At 37.7% G+C, this 16674-nt stretch overlaps 2 pseudogenes; both read right to left on the reverse strand.

The window, feature by feature from the left end:
• Positions 1–288: 288 nt before the first annotated feature.
• Positions 289–12598, reverse strand: LOC130848618 (olfactory receptor 8H1-like; annotated as a pseudogene).
• Positions 12599–14565: 1967 nt separating this feature from the next.
• LOC130850026 (olfactory receptor 1094-like) lies at positions 14566–15556 on the reverse strand (annotated as a pseudogene).
• Positions 15557–16674: the final 1118 nt, after the last annotated feature.

Here is a 16674-nt window from a genome sequence, read left to right on the forward strand (position 1 = left end):
AACATGTTTCATGGTTTCCAATTGCGATGTGGATTTCTAAAGGCATATTCCTAGAAATGTCCAGAACCTCATTTGGTCAAGAAAAGTGCAGCTCAATGGAAAATAAATAAACAAATAAGGATTCAACTGTTTCTGGAATGAGACCAAAGATATACACTGTAGGGAAGGAAAAAAAAAAAAAAAAAAGGTTGAGCTTGAAGTCTAGCATCACTGTTATTCTAATTACCTGGAGCCCTTTCTCTTTGACATGACGCTACTGAAAGCATTTTTACTTCTTTATTTCTAAGACTATAAAAGAGTAGATTCAGCATGGGGGTGACAATACTGTAGAAAACAGAAGCCACTTGATTCTTTCCCAAGGAGTAGGGACTTTCCTGTTTTTAAGTATATAAAAATTGTAGTGCCGTAAAAGATGCTGACTCCTAGGAGATGCGAGGCACAAGTAGAGAAGGCTTTTTGCTTCCCTGAAGGGGATGTAATTTTCAGGATAGTAGACAAGATGGACACATGACACAGATATTGCAATAAGAGACATCACTAGGTTGGAACCAGCTGACACTGAATATCATGATTCTGATGCCCTTTGTTTCCATGCAGGACAAGGATAAAATTGGGCATGCATCACAGAAAAAGTGAGATTATATTGGAGTTGCAGAAATGCAATCTGCTCATGCAAAGCCCATTGACAAAGGAGTCCATAAAGCCAATCAAATAGGATCCAGAGACCAGGAAGCAGCAGCTTCTGGGCATAAAAACTGGGTAATGAAGAAGGTGGCAAATAGCTACATAGTGATCATAGGCCATTGAGGAGAGAAGAGAACATTCAGTGCCAGCCAAGAAGTTAAAGAAATACACCTGGGCAAAGAAGTTTAGGGATGAAATATGCTTGGTGGATGTCAGTAAGTTTTCTAAGATTTTGGAGGTGATGACGGTTGAGTAACTGAGGTCAGGAAATGACAGGTAACTGAGGAAAAAATACATGGGGGTGTGAAACTGGAGATGCAGGAGGATGATCATCATCATCCCTGCATCCCCAGCACAGTGATCAGGTAGATCAGGAGAAAAAGCATAAAGAGGACCAGCTGGAGCTCTTCAGAGTCTGTCAGTCCCATGAGGATGAAGGCAGACACGTGTGCTATTCCTTCTGCACATGCTTTAAAAGATGAAAAATCAAACTTAATACTTAGCAGGAATTACTTAAAAAAAGAATTGTGTTTTTATGACCAACATGACATAATTTATATTAGTTTAGAGTTTCTAAGGAGTGATCATAATGAGCTTTGCACAGTGTATGAAGAGAGAAATCTTAGTTTGATTGACAAATACAGAATTAGGTAAAAATTGATTTTTCACTATAATAAAATAAAAGCAAATATATTGAATAATTAGAATAAGCCTGACACTGTTCTGAATGCTTCCCTTTATTAAAGAATTTAATTCCCATGAGAATATATACACTATGTAGTACTGTTAGCCACATTTTTTCAGATGAGAAAATGGGCACAGTGAATTTAGGTAATTTATCCAGAGTCAGAGCTTTTAAGTGTTGGCTCTGTAATTCTACCAAGATAGATTGACTCCAGAGAGCTTGCCTATTATTCCATATTCCTACTTATAATTAATTTCAGCAAGCCTGAGGGGGAAAAAATGCTAGCTATATAATCAACAATGATAGAAGAATAGTTTCAATGCACCATATACTGTTATTTTCCCCCAACATTAAATACTAATTAAAAATAAATTTAGAAGAGGGCAGACAGCAGTATCAAGCAGTATCAGCAAAATTTCATCTTGTGGAAATGAAAATCATAGCCATAGAAAGACAGAGAAAATGAAAAAGCAGAGGACTTTATATCAGATAAAGGGACAGGATAAAACACCAGAAAAACAACTAAATGAAGAGGAGATAGGTACCCTTACAGAAAAAGAATTCAGAATAATGATGGTGAAGATGATCCAGGACTTTGAAAAAAGACTGGATGCAAAGATCAAAAAGTTTACCAAAGACCTAGAAGAATTAAAGAGCAAACAAACAGAGATATGCAACACAATAACTGAAATGAAAAATTCACTAGAAGGAACGAAGAGCAGATTAACTGAGGCAGAAGGGTGAATAAGTGACCTGGAAAACAGAATGGTGATAATCACTGATGCAGAAAAGAATAAGGAAAAAAGAATGAAAAGAACTGAACACAGCCTGAGAGACCTCTGGGACAATGTTAAACGCACCAATATTCACGTTATAGGGGCCCCAGAAGGAGACGAGAGAGAGAAAGGACCTGAGAAAATATTGGAAGAGATTATAGTTGAAAACGTTCCTAACATTGGAAAGGAAATAGCCACCCAAATCCAGGAAGTGCAGAGAGTCCCAGGCAGGATAAACCCAAGGAGAAACACACCAAGACATATAGTAGTCAAATTGACAAAAATTAAAGACAGAGAAAAGTTATTAAAAGCAACAAGGGAAAAATGACAAATAACATACAAGGGAACTCCCATCAGGTTAACAGCTGATTTCTCAGCAGAAACTCTGCAAGCCAGAAGGGAGTGGCATGATATATTTAAAGTGATGAAAGAGAACAACCTACAACCAAGAATACTCTACCCAGCAAGGATTTTATTCTGATTTGATGGAGAAATCAAAAGCTTTACAGACAAGCAACAGCTAAGAGAATTCAGCACCACCAAACCAGCCCTACAACAAATGTTACAGGAACTTCTCTAAGTGGGAAACATAAGGGAAGAAAAGGACCTGCAAAAACAAAAACAAAACAATTAAGAAAATGGCAATAGGAATATACATATCAATAATTACTTTGAGTGTAAATGAACTAAGTGCACCAACCAAAAGACACAGACTGGCTGAATGGATACAAAAACAAGACCCATATATATGCTGTCTCCAAGAGACCCACTTCAGACCTAGGGACACATACAGCCTAAAACTGAAGGGATGGAAAAGATATTCCATGCAAATGGAAATCAAAAGAAAGCTGGAGTAGTGATACTCATATCAGATAAAATAGACTTTAAAATAAAAAATATTACAAGAGACAAGAAAGGACATTACATAAAGATCAAGGGATCCATCCAAGAAGAGGAGATAACAATTATAAATATATATGCACCCAATATAGGAGCACCTCAATACATAAGGCAAATTCTAACAACTATGAAAGAGGAAATGCAAGGCAGAAATAGAGACACAGATGTAGAGAACAAATATATGGACACCAAGTGGGGAAAGCAAGGAGGGTTGGGGGGGGGGGGGATGAACTGGGAGATTGGGATACCAAATTGTACACTCTAAGTATATGCTGTTTATTGTCTGTTAACTGTATCTCAATAAATGTTCTTTAAAAAAATAAATAAATAAATTTAACCTTTGGACTTTAGCAGGGTGTATTAAAATGATAGACCACATATTAGTATTAATTGTCAAGGATATGATGTTTTCATATAATATGAAAATTTTAAAACTAGTTCAAATCCTAAAAAAGCATGTACGTTGTGTGTGTGTATTTGTGTATTTATGCCTGTATAAGTCTGCATGAGTATGACACATTATTAACATGAACATTATGACAAATCCAATACTAATATATATGCTTAGCAATAATTGTTAATGCAGCTAATACAGAAGGTTGAGTCAAAAATGATCCGCACTCTGGTTACACTAAAACTTCTGTAAATTTTGCAGCCAGAGTGTGGATCATTTTTGACTCACCCCCATACCTTTAAAAAGAAAACAATTTCAGGATAGTTTTTTTCTTTTTTTTAATAAATTTATTTATTTATTTATTTATTTATTTAATTGGCTGTTTTGGGTCTTTTTTGCTGTGCATGGGCTTTCTTTAGTTGCAGTGAGTGGGGGCTACTCTTTGTTGTGGTGTGCGGGCTCCTCATTGATGTGGCTTCTCTTGTTGCGGAGCACATGCTCTAGGTACGTGGGCTTCAATCGTTGCAGCACATGGGCTCAGTAGTTGTGGCTCACGGGCTCTAGAGCACAGGCTCAATAGTTGTGGCACATGGGCTTAGTTGCTCTGCGACACGTGGGATCTTCCTGGAGCAGGGCTTGAACCCGTGTCCCCTGAATTGGCAGGCAGATTCTTAACCACTGCACCACCTAGGAAGCCCCCAGGATAGTGTTTGAATAGTTAAGTACATTGCACAGTATTTATGGTCAGTAATAATAAAAGTGAGGGTGCATATACATTTAGGCAATACCCATGAAAAGAAAGCATTGGTTTCAATTTTAATACCAAGAAATATAAAATGCAGGAGAGATTATCAAAATTTAAAAAGGATAGTTTATAAGGATAGATAGTAATTCACAATAAAGTCGTGTGTGTTACTGATGTGATTAGTAATGTAGTAACAATTATTATAATGCAGTGAATTTCTCATAGAGGAGGTGCAAAGACAGAAATAGGCAGAAATATTGTAACATTAGGAAAACCTATAACACCTGTATTGTATATTTTCAATCAAGAAAACATTAATTAGGACATAAAAGGAATAAACCACATTCAATAAAATTATTTTTATAAATAAATATGTATTAAGCTTTGACCATTAATAACAAAAATTATCTTACTTTTCAAGTGTAGGTGCAGCATTTATGAAAACTTCCATATTATTGAAAATAACATCTAAATAAAATTAATTTAAATGTTGCATTTTGATTGTTTATGAATAACACATTTTTAAGAACTCTCAAACCATTTCATTTAGGCATTTAAAAATGTTTCTAAACCCCTCCTAAGCCAAATAGAAATGAGAAAAAAATTAGAAGTATTGAAAATTGATGTATGATATAATAAAATACTGGGTCGCCACTGACATAGTTTTCATTGGAAAAACATACCCAATTCAGAACACTAGAAAAGAAGAATAAAGCAGTCCAATTAAAGGAACAGAAAAACTTTAAAAAGAAAAAAATATTGAACCAGAAAATCTAAACAATAACTACTATTTAAATTTTAAAAATGCTATCTCTGTTTCATGTGTCCCTTAACTGAATTAAACAAAATGTTTCTGACAGTTTTCTACCTAAAATATTCATTCATTTAGAGACTATTATTGAACAACATATGTCAGACATTATTCTAGAGTCTGGAAAATAGATTAGACAGGAAATCATATATAAATCAAAGTGTATATCATGTGAAATAGTGACTTATGCAATGGATGCATTTAAAAAAGAGGAATGTGGGGAGATGCAAAAAAGGTAAACTGCATTATCATAATGTAGTCAATGAGATGCTCACAAAGAAGAGGCATTTAAAGGAAGGAATCATGTGAATATCTGTGTGGATAGTTATCCAAACAGGAGAGATGAAATTCAGAACAACTGTGAGGGTAACATATTGTAGTAAAATATGCTCTATTTATTTGTATTGTTGAGGTGTTATTTATACATAATAATCCCATTTTAGGGAGAAATCTTTAGCTTAAACTCTCTCTTTTTTTTTTAAGGAGATAGTCCTATTACAACTAAAGGGATTTCACACTCAAAAAATATTAATGACAATGAAAGGATGGAGAGAAGGAAGAAAAATAGATATAATATGAGGGTAAATCAAAAATAATCTTCACTCTGGTTATATTAAAACTTCTATAAATTCTACTGTTGGAGGGATTGGTAGAGGTAGGCAGGACACCGGGGCTTTTAATACAGGAAGCAATGTTTATTGTACCGGTACAGGCCCAATGGATTCACATCCAAAGACTGAGCCCCAAACCAAAGGAAAGTTTCTCCATTTATAAGCCAGTTCCTTTGGGAGCCTGTAGCTATGCTTATCTATGTGGGAGCAAGGTACAGAAGCCAGAGTGCAGATGTTAGGTTTTCCCTTATCTCCTTGACTCAGATGTCCGGGCTGCCCCTGGCAGGATTTTGTGAAAGAGGCCATACATTACTTATTTTCTGAGGCTAGCATTCTCTTTTGTTTGCCTTGTCCTTTCCTGCTTTTGTTATTAACCTGCCTCATTCCCCTCTTTGATGCTTGGATCTGACTTAAGGTCCAATAGCATCATTTTCATCTTGACTTACTGGTTGATATTTCCATAGCATCATTGCATGGGTGGCTGTTACATTAGTAATTTCAACTACCACCTGGAGCTGAATAACTCTGTTAAGCGTGCAAATTGAGGTTCAGGAGCCCCAGGACCCATCTTTTGCCCAGTCGATGTCACCATGTAGGGATTTGGTGCTTTTCTGGATATGAGGAGAAGCAAGTGTTGGGCTCATAAAATCAGCTCCTGAAAATATCTAACTATCTAAAGACTGGTTCCACCCATCCTCCAAATCATAGAGTATCTCATTTCTGGTCTCCACCCTGAATTCTCTTCAGAGGATGTGGAAAGTCAGTAGCTACAGCAGCACAAAGTGATTTAGTCCTTGTACAGGCAGATAGCAGGTTCCAATTTGTAGTTGACAGGGGCCCCTCATGGTCATAAATTCGACCATGCTTTGGGAGGCATTTCATGACCATTTTGTCCCACAGTGCTAGGAAGGCTTATTCCTAGGTCTGATAAAGATCTCGCCAATAGGCCACTCAATGTACCAGTACTGGGCTAGGTCTTTGTAACAAAAGTCAAAGCTCTCTGGACCACCTGTATTCCTAATCTGTTATGGTCCAGGAAAAATTCCCTCTTGTTGCATCTTCCCATACCCAGAGTTGCATTATTACAATCATTGATCACATACAGAACTATATACTTGATTAACTGCTTCTAGTAGCCTAGTCATCATTATTTTTATTGGCAGTCTGTCACACATTTGGTAATATGAGAAGCAATAATATTGCAAAGCTGGCAAAATACAAATAATATAGCTAGTAGCATCAATAGAGTTACAAGTAAATACTTAAGCCACGAGCTTCCCACGCCAAACCAGTTTTGAAGAGGTCAAGGCTTCACAGTGGGTTGCAAAAATCTGAACAGGTATTATTAATTGGCCAGGTGAGGGGATCCCCGAACAGGACTATATTTTTTTTTCTTTTTTAGAGCAAACTTTCTAAGGGCCATCCAATTAGAGCCTTGCAACCCAAAAGTATTAGTCATAGGTAATTGGCCGCAAACCCAACAATTGGATTGATTTTCAAAATTAGTATAGGATTGTGCCCATGATAGAAAAACATTTGAAACATCCAAGAAATCAAGAAAATATTATAAATGTTCATACGAGTCAGGTCCAGCATCTTGGGCTAGTTGTCTACTTCTGACATCAGCTTCTTCAGGTCCTAGTGTGAGTGTAGTTTCTCCTTTGATAAGTGTCCTTCTGTCTAGGTTTCAGGTTGTCTCTTAAATTATGTTCTTTCAGTATCCATAATCATCCAAAGAGAGATTACTGAGATAATCTTCGAGACAAACTTAGAGTGTCCTTTTAAAAACTTAGTTGGATTTTACATTACTATAGTGCAACAGCAAGGAACTTTCCAGGGAGAGAATCTTAGTAAATACAGACCTCCATCAGCAAAACTGGCATTTAATATTTATTGAAACATAATCTTTTCTCTAAAATTACCCTCATTTTTATGTAATATAACCAGATTAAAGCTAATTTGTTTGCAAAATAAGTCTGGTCTCAAAAGAAACTTGGCCTGATAATTTATGTAACTATAATTGATCATATAGGCTTTGCTGAATCTTTTATAAGGAGCCTCAGACTGGACTTTTAAAAGACCTTTCAGGGCTAGGAAAGCCATGCCAGAGTCTTGGGCTTATCACAGATTTTTGTCTAACAAATGTAGCTGAATTCCTCCCTTTTCAAGGTTCCCAAAATGCTTTGCATTTTCTGTACCTGTTAGTGAGGTAGACTTTCTAATTTATCTGATAAAGCTGCTGGGAACCTAAGAGTTTTCAGTGTCTGGAGGGAACAGAGAGAGAAAAGATAAATGTTTCTATCCTGCTTACAAATGTACAATCTATCAAATTAAGGTAAATCATAATTAGTTTGAAGGGAAGGTTTTCCTTACACCTGGAAAACAGGTTTAAACCAGTAATTTTTAGATAGAAACCATAAAATTTATAACCATATTCACCAGTTTACTCAGTCCTATGTAACATCCTTTTGTTAAGAGCTTATGAAGCCATCATGTTTCTCATTAGGATTCTTCAATTTGTTTTTTAACCCCGTTCAGCTTTATGGCCTGAAAGTCAGAAACTTGTATTTATCCAAAAGTCCTTTTTGTAAATCTTCTTGAAGAGGAAACACTTTCCAAAGGCATCAGAATAAAACCAGAATCATCTTAAGACATAAGGCTTAAGAAGGCATATTTGAAATCTGATTGCAAGATCAATCAATTTGTTTATTGCTGTGTCATACAACATTTTAAGATAATAACTAGAATTATGACTGATAACATTTTACCAGGACATATCAGAATTTTAGGAACTCCATATAATTTCTAGAATATCTATATTAATAACAATTACCATGTACTAAAATCTAACATTTATTCATTTGACAATACTTCCTATGTGAGTTAATGTACCAAATGAACCTAGTTTATATCTCTCTTTGTGATGTTTCAGGGGTCCTTTGAAGCATCACAAAGTTAGCTAGAGATCAAAAGGATTTCATCAGAATTTGTTTTAGGAAGTTTTGTCCAAAATACCCAAAAAAAGGGTTTAGAACACTCTGTCAGATAGGCTCACAGGTAACTGTGAAACAATTTAGTGAATTAGCCAAAGTAACAAGAACAGATCACTTAAAAGGTAAGGAAACATAAAATCTTTTATCAAAAGGCAGTTCAACATTTTAAGAAAACTTGTCCTCTTAACAGAGAGAAAAGCCAAATTCAAGTTTTGCACCAGCTTACTTTGCAAATTAATTTACTCAACTAAATTTATCTAAACTTAGTCAGTCCTGATCATGCACAAAACCCTTTTCTCGGGGTCCACTTCCCACAAACCTTCTTATCACTTTCTGTATCATTACTTTATTTCCCATTCAGTCACCTGTAAGTCAGACCTACTTCCTTTTCTCTTAATAATATGTAACTCCATTCCTCAGGCCTTCTTTGCTGAAAATATACATCTTAACTTTCCTTAAGCAACCATGAACTGTCCCTTATGACAGCATTCTGTCATTGGTGAACATAAATACCAGTGATATTTTCTAAAAACATTTGCTTTCTTCCCCAAATGTGGCACCAAGCATATTTATCAATAGTCCTAAATATCTTTTTGTCTCCCTGTAAAAGGAAGCCAACATTCAGTAATTTATGTTTCAGTATCTTATTTTATTCGGGAATGATCCAGCTGGTCAATAATTTTTCATCACTTAAATTAGGGCAACTCCAGAATCTCAAGTTACCAGGATATGGAGAGACCATTTTAAGTAGATATTCCTAAAGCATAATTCTTCTTGACAGAGTTTATCTAAAAGCTCTTATCTCATTTACATTTTCTTTCCTCAGAATTTTCTTTACATCAGATTACTTTCCATGTTGACAAATTTATAACAGATATATCAAGACTTTATTTAGCTTATATTACACCTAGGCACAATAAAAATTTATATAAAATTATACTTAATGTTGATGACTCTAAAACAGATCTATATTAATCAAACCAATTAGCTTAAGCCATCTTCAATACCAGATATCAGTTTAGTACTGAATTTTCCAGATGTCATGAACCTGAAATTCATTCTGGCCAGACTATTTTCTATTTCTGAGTATTTATAAGTGCTTAATATTTTTTTAAAGACAATTAGAGCCCTTTTATGAATTATTTTGGCAATACCATACACCTACAATGAACATATAGATACACATGAACATATAAACACAGAGGCCTCATAATTCTCATTCTAAAATGTCAGTACTGAGTCAGGTACAACACGAAAGCCAACAGTCACAAAGCGTTGGATTTAAATTGGCTTCTAGCAGATGGAACAAATCGAGGTCACCTATCTAGATGGCTAAACCCTTTTACTATTTGCAGAAAAGACACTTAGGATTTCTATTTATCTTTGACAAGTCAAGTTTTAAATTATCTTAATTTTAAATTTTTTCAATCTGCATTTAAAAAGGTAGCAGAGATAAGTTTTCCTTAGATGACCAGATAAGACATTTACCTCTCAAAGGTACAAGCAAGTTCCTCCTAAGATGTCTTTGTCTCCCCTTTGTTAACAAGTGTAAACTATTTCTTTGACCAGGAAGGAGAGGGATGCACATGGAAAGGGCTCTGTCCTAGGGCCTGATAACCCAGGTAGCACTGATGTTGCCACTCCCAGAAAGCCCAGTATTCCCAGACAGCACCACTATGTGCCTCCCTGAAGATGGCCCTTATCATTAAATGTCTCAGGGAGATGGTGCTGAAAGAAGGCAGCCCTTGTAATGGGGTTCAAGGAGGGATAACTTCAGGCAGGGCTCTGGAGGGGGTCTGGGGTGGTTGACTCTCTCGAGGGCACTGAGCAGGCAGAGGAGCAGTATGCATACTCCTCACCTAAGTGAAGAGCCTGGAATCCTTGGGGAATCAGGGGATTATGAAGGAAGGGTGACAGAGGAAGGCAGCCTCACAATGAGTATCCAAAAGCATACAACAACACATCAGAGTATACCGCTCCACACAGACCAGCCCAGGGGACCTAGAGAGAGAGGTGCAGATCTGTCTGGCAAAAGGGGCAAGTCTTTTGGGGAAAACCTAATTTCTCAATAAGTCAGCTCAAAGAGTCAGCTGATGGAATGGTAGAGTGAGCCTTAAAATTTTAAGAAAACTTTGGTGAAGGGCCCTAGGGCAAAAGGGCCATTTGGACATGCACAATGGCTAAATCAAATCAGTAACCAATTCCCCCCTGTGTTGATGACACAAAGACAAACAAGGATGGGTGTCCCCTCCAAAGAGGAGGCCATTCAGCTGCCCACCTGGCCGTGTCCCCATGGGGAGCTTAAATGCCTCTTAGCTTTGGCATGTGGTGTAGAGTCCCACTTGAATCTGACTCATAGATAGGGACTGGGTCCCCCAAAGACAGATACCACCCTGAGCCATATGAGGTCACCATGGAACCACAGGTTAGGGCCCACTCGGACTCAGTAGCCACAAAGGCCGTGGAGCCACACAATCACCCTGGAATGAGGACAAACCAAGGCACTCACTCACACACACATTCACACCAGAGTTTATCGCAGTGCCTCCCTGCTCTGGGAAGGCCTCTAACTGGTGGGTACCCTCCTGCCATGGGAAGGTCCCTGCCTGATGGTCACCTTTCCCCTATGGGAAGGCCCCTGCCTGGTGGATGCCTCTTGTTGTGCCTGTCCCCATATTAATGGTTCCCTTCCCCCCCTTTTGTTGCTTCATATAGGGGTTTTGCCATTATAGAGAAGCTGAGTATCCAAATTCTACATAAGCCTGCTACCCTGAGGAATTCTTGGACCTGGCGTCAGGTTGTAGGGACTGGGATTGAGCAAACAACTTGTTTTCCTTCTGGGCCTAACTGTCGCTGTCCCTGTGAAAGGTGCAACCTGAGATATTTTACACTTTCCTGGTAGATCTGAGCTTTTCTTTTAGACACTTTATAGCCTGCTTCCCATAAGAGGGTAAGGAAGCACCAGGTTCCCTCCATGCATCCTTCTTTGCTTTTTCCAGCTAATAGAAAGTCATCCACATACTGGAGCAAGGTGCAGTCCAGCCTGTCAGCTGGATAAGCCCTTAAATCATTTGCTAGGGCCATCCCAAAGATAGTCAAGGAGTTGTAAACTCCTGTGGCAATCTGGTCCAAGTCAACTGGCCCTTATCTCCACTTATAGGGTTTTCCCATTGTAATGCAAAAATGTCCTGACATGGTGGAGATAGACGGATGCACTGAAGCCAAGGTGGCTTTATCAGGACTACATCCTGTCAAGAGTCTAAATACGGGAATTGGTCTGGGTATCCTGGGTCTCCTGTCACTACTTTATATATTTTATTGATTAGTTCCCTATCCAAGGAGCCCTCCAAGGGCCATCCTACTCCAAATGATGACCACTCTATTTCACACAAGGTACAGAGTTTTCTAGGGGTCAATTTAACTCCGTAGTCTCCTGAATATCCCTTTTTAAAGTTTTTAATTTTGCATTCTAAGTGGGTGGGTTTACTTTGCTTGCCACCCATTTCCTCCCATCCTATCAGATGACAGGCACACAAGCAAGGGAGAGTAGGAGCAGAAAAATCGGGTTTTGGAAATGCGCTTCATCCATCTCTGGCTGCTTCCCTCAGAAATTTCAGGCACCTCTTAGCATTTGGTGAGACGGAATAAGCCCCACGTCAGAATTTCTCTGAAGACAATCACCTTAAGCCATATGAGGATCGCCATGGAATCAGATCAGGACTCAACACTCGCTTTGATCTTAATTGATCATCTCATTCACTCGCATTCATTCAACAAGCTCCAGCCCTCCACCCAATCCTTTAACCTTAGAGTCACGGTTTCACCTCCTCCTCTCCCCCTGAGAGCGTCTTGGAAGTTACTCAGGTGACTCATGGGAGGTGATCAGGCTCCCCTTCCGTCACTTAAGGATGGACCTATTAAACCAAAATGGACCCGGGTTCTTACCAGTCTGTTGGGCGGTGCTCCCTGCACTGGTTCCTGCACCTCTCTGGGTTCCATTGTGCTCTCGGAAGTCTCACCCTGACACAACAGGAGGGCTAGTCTCCTAGGGATCAATTGGTCCGCTGGCACCACGCAATGTCACCACCCTTGGCGTCCCAGGGCTAACACCCCAGAAACAAGGGAGGTGAAAGCACCATCTCTGTATACCGTCTTCCGATCCCAGACGAGCCCCCAGAAATGTTGGAGGGATCGGTAGAGGTAGGCAAGACACCGAGGCTTTTAATACAGGAAGCAATGTTTATTGTACCGGTACAGGCCCAGTGGATTCACATCCAAAGACTGAGCCCTAAACCAAAGGAAAGTTTCTCCTTTTACAAGCCAGTTCCTTTGGGAGCCTATAGCTATGCTTATCTATGTGGAAGCAAAATACAGAAGCCAGAGTGCAGACCTTAGGTTTTCCCTTATCTCCTTGACTCAGATGCCTGGGCTGCCCCTGGCAGGATTTTGTGAAAGAGGCCATACATTACTTATTCCCTGAGGCTTGCATTCTCTTTTGTTTGCCTTGTCCTTTCCTGCTTTTTTTATTAACCTGCCTCACTACAGCCAGAGTGTGGATAATTTTTGACTCACCCTTGTATAATTAATTTTGAAAGATACATGTCCTTTCAATGAAATTGATGCCTGTTGGAAGCAGGGTTAAACATGAGTGGAGTAGGGATATTTTCCTGTAACTTGTTCTTGGGCCTGGGCACTGAGGAGTGGTGGCATCTACACGGGCATCACACAGTGGGAGGGGTCAGAGGAAAACAGAGCAAAGCTGAGTCAGGACCAGGCCCACAGGAAGCCCCTAAAGATGTGGTGGAGCTTAGTTTTTTAAGAGCCCAATCCACCAGCCAATCTTACCTTACTCTCTGAATTGTACTTGTCTTCTCTCATTCTTGAGATTAAGTATAATCTTGGTAAATGCTAATGCCTAGTCTCTGTATTCTGTGAGAAGTAATAGAATTTTATACTCTGGATGAAATAATAAGAGGGGGAGAAATATACTGACACAAAGAACATAATAATAACAACAGAAATTTGGGCACATGTGTGGTCCCTGAACTGCAGGCTGGGGTTAGACTACTGCTAATCATAGATCTAAGGATGGAGCACAGTGCTTTGAACTGGAGTCCAATATCAATGATTCCATATAAGGATGTACAGGAATAGTGTGAGCTGTGATTTTCCTATGGATTAGGTGGTATTTGCTCAAGTTGTTCAGGTATAATTATAAAGTTGCTAATAATTGTGACTATGGGAACCTGGCCAATTTGAGTTATATGATATGAGAGCTAATATATATTTTAAATATTACATGTGTATGTGACTGTGTGTGTGTGTAAACATAGAAATAATATATACCAATATTCATATATTGAAGTCCTAAAACTCTGTACCTCAGAAGTGACGGTATTTGGCAATAGGATCTTTGTGGAGATAATTAACTTGAATTGAGGTCTTGAGGGTGAACCCAAGCCAAATATGACTTGTTTTCTTTTAAGAAGAGTAGATAAAACACAGAAACACATAGAGGAATGACAAGGTGAACACAAATGGAGAAGGCTGCTGTCTACAAGTGAAGGTGAAATGCCTCAGAAGTCAACCCTGACTTCACCTTGATCTTTAGACTCCTGGATTCTAGATCAGTGAGAAGTGAACTTCTATTGTTTAAGCCAACACTCTGTTGTAACTTGTTATAGCAGCCCTGAAAATCTATAACAAAGTACAATCAGTATCAACATTTATGTACATATATGAACATCTGTGTTTAATGTGCATGTGTCTATATGTATCCAATAGTGAATTAAGTAAGAAGAAAATGGATGACAGTTTTTTCATGTGTTGAAACTTCACACATGGAGGTATAACTATGATCTTTATAAGAAAATGTCTAAAAATTCAGACACCAATAAACTAGAACAAAACATTTTTTATCATTTTGATATTGACAATGAATAGTACTGTTTGTTTCAATTTAACAGTTAGTATGAAAAATATACTTTGTTAATACATATATTTTTTCCAAACACTCTTTTTATTGCCTCTTTTACATCTTTGTTCCTTAAACTATAGATGATGGGATTCAACATGGGAATCACAATGGTGTAAAATGTCAACACGATCATGTCATGGTCCAAAGCATAGCTGGAACTTGGTCTCACATACGTGAAGAGGATGGTTCCATGGTAAATTGACACTCCAGTTAGGTGAGAGCCACATGTAGAAAAGACTTTCCTTCTCCCTTCCACAGAATGCATCCTCAGAATGGCCAACAGAATGAAGCCATAGGAGATCAGGACAATCAGGATAGTGACTATCTCAATAGAGCTCACAAAGTAGAAGAGTAGAAGCTGGTTTGTGTGAGTGTCAGAGCAAGAAATAGTGAGGAAGGGAGGGATATCACAGAAGACGTGTCTAATTTCATTGGATGCACAGAAAGATAGACTAAATGTGGCCACTGTGTGTACAGAAGCATTCAAAATGCCACCAACATAGGAAGCAATGATGAGGGGTACATAGACTCTGGGTGCCATGCTAACTGAATACAGGAGAGGGTTGTAGATGGCTACATAGCGATCATATGTCATCGCAGCCAAGAGAAAGCCTTCTGTGGTCCCAAAAGTAACAGCAAAAAACATCTGTGCTGCACATCCAAGATAGGAAATGGTTTTATTCTCTGACAGGAAACTGACCAACATATTTGGAGTGACAAGAGGAATAGCAGGCATCCAAGAATGATAACACACTCAGAAAATAGTACATAGGGTTGTGGAGCCGGGAATCCACAATGACCAATAAAACCAGTCCTAAATTTCCTACCAGTGTAAAAAGATAGATTGCCAGAAAAAATAAAAATAGGAATATTTGCAAATTAAAATCATCTGTGAAGCCCTTCAATATAAACATGGTGACTTCAGTTGCATTTTTCATCTGAATCCTGTATGAATCTAAATCTAATATCACCTATGACATTTCAGATTTTATTTATAGTTTTTAAAGCAATGATTTTTGAAAATGCAATTCACCCTATTATACCCTCTTGTTAATTTCTTAGAAGGGTAAAATGAAATCTTTGGCAGTGACAGAATACACAATTTTGAAGAAATTGTGTCCAAGTGAATGCATTACCCTGTTAAAATAAAGAAATCATTTTATTAATGGCTGGCTAAATTTGTCATGTTAACAAACACCAATTTAACAGGTTAATTTCCAGTTTATTTTCTGTTAAAGTAAATCCAACCTGATCTTATACTGCATCACCTTAAAATTCACAAAGATGAATGAATACAGGAATTTTTAAATCCAAAAATATTATAATAGAGAGTACACATCTGAGTACAAATCCTAGGTTTTCTACAGTGTGCATGAAATGCCTTTCCTTAATGTTCACAATTGTTAAATGATAACAAGTACATTTATATCACAAGATTGGGTTCTAATTAATGAGAAAAGCAATGTAATATTATTTAATATTAAAATGTTTGTAGATGACTAGAAATTGGGATAATTTAGACTTACATTTCAAGTTATCGTAAGAGGTAGTTTTTTTTTACCAAACCATTGTACATCTGCTTTTTTTGGCTATTATCCCATTTCACTGGTACCTATGTGAAACTAGTGAACAAAGGATGCTATTCTGGCAGTAGATGCACCTTGTAAGCAAAAAATAACAAAACATTGCTTTTATTTTATTTTGCAGTTTTCTTTCTTGATACACATATCACTAATTTGTCCACTTAGGCCTCCACCACTGATTATACTGTTAAGGTTTTTCCAAATTTAACTTAATACCAATGTAAGATTTTTCTCCATTCATATACTCATTATCCTTGCAAAGTCCTGGGGTGTATTCTTGAGAAATATTTCTGTCAAAATTACATCATGGCTATTTCTTTAATATATCATAATTTTTAAGGATTCTTTAAATTATTGTAAAAGGAAAATCACTCGGTAATAGATTATACAAGCTATAGAAGCCATCGCTTAAAATAAAACCACTACATATGCTAGAAAGCAGCATTTATTTCTGGTATGTTTCCGTGTGTTGTGAGACTGTTTCTCATTCTGCTGAATATGAAAAAGAAAAGTGC

This window comes from Hippopotamus amphibius, chromosome 3, assembly GCF_030028045.1.
Source record: "Hippopotamus amphibius kiboko isolate mHipAmp2 chromosome 3, mHipAmp2.hap2, whole genome shotgun sequence".
Taxonomy (NCBI): domain Eukaryota; kingdom Metazoa; phylum Chordata; class Mammalia; order Artiodactyla; family Hippopotamidae; genus Hippopotamus; species Hippopotamus amphibius.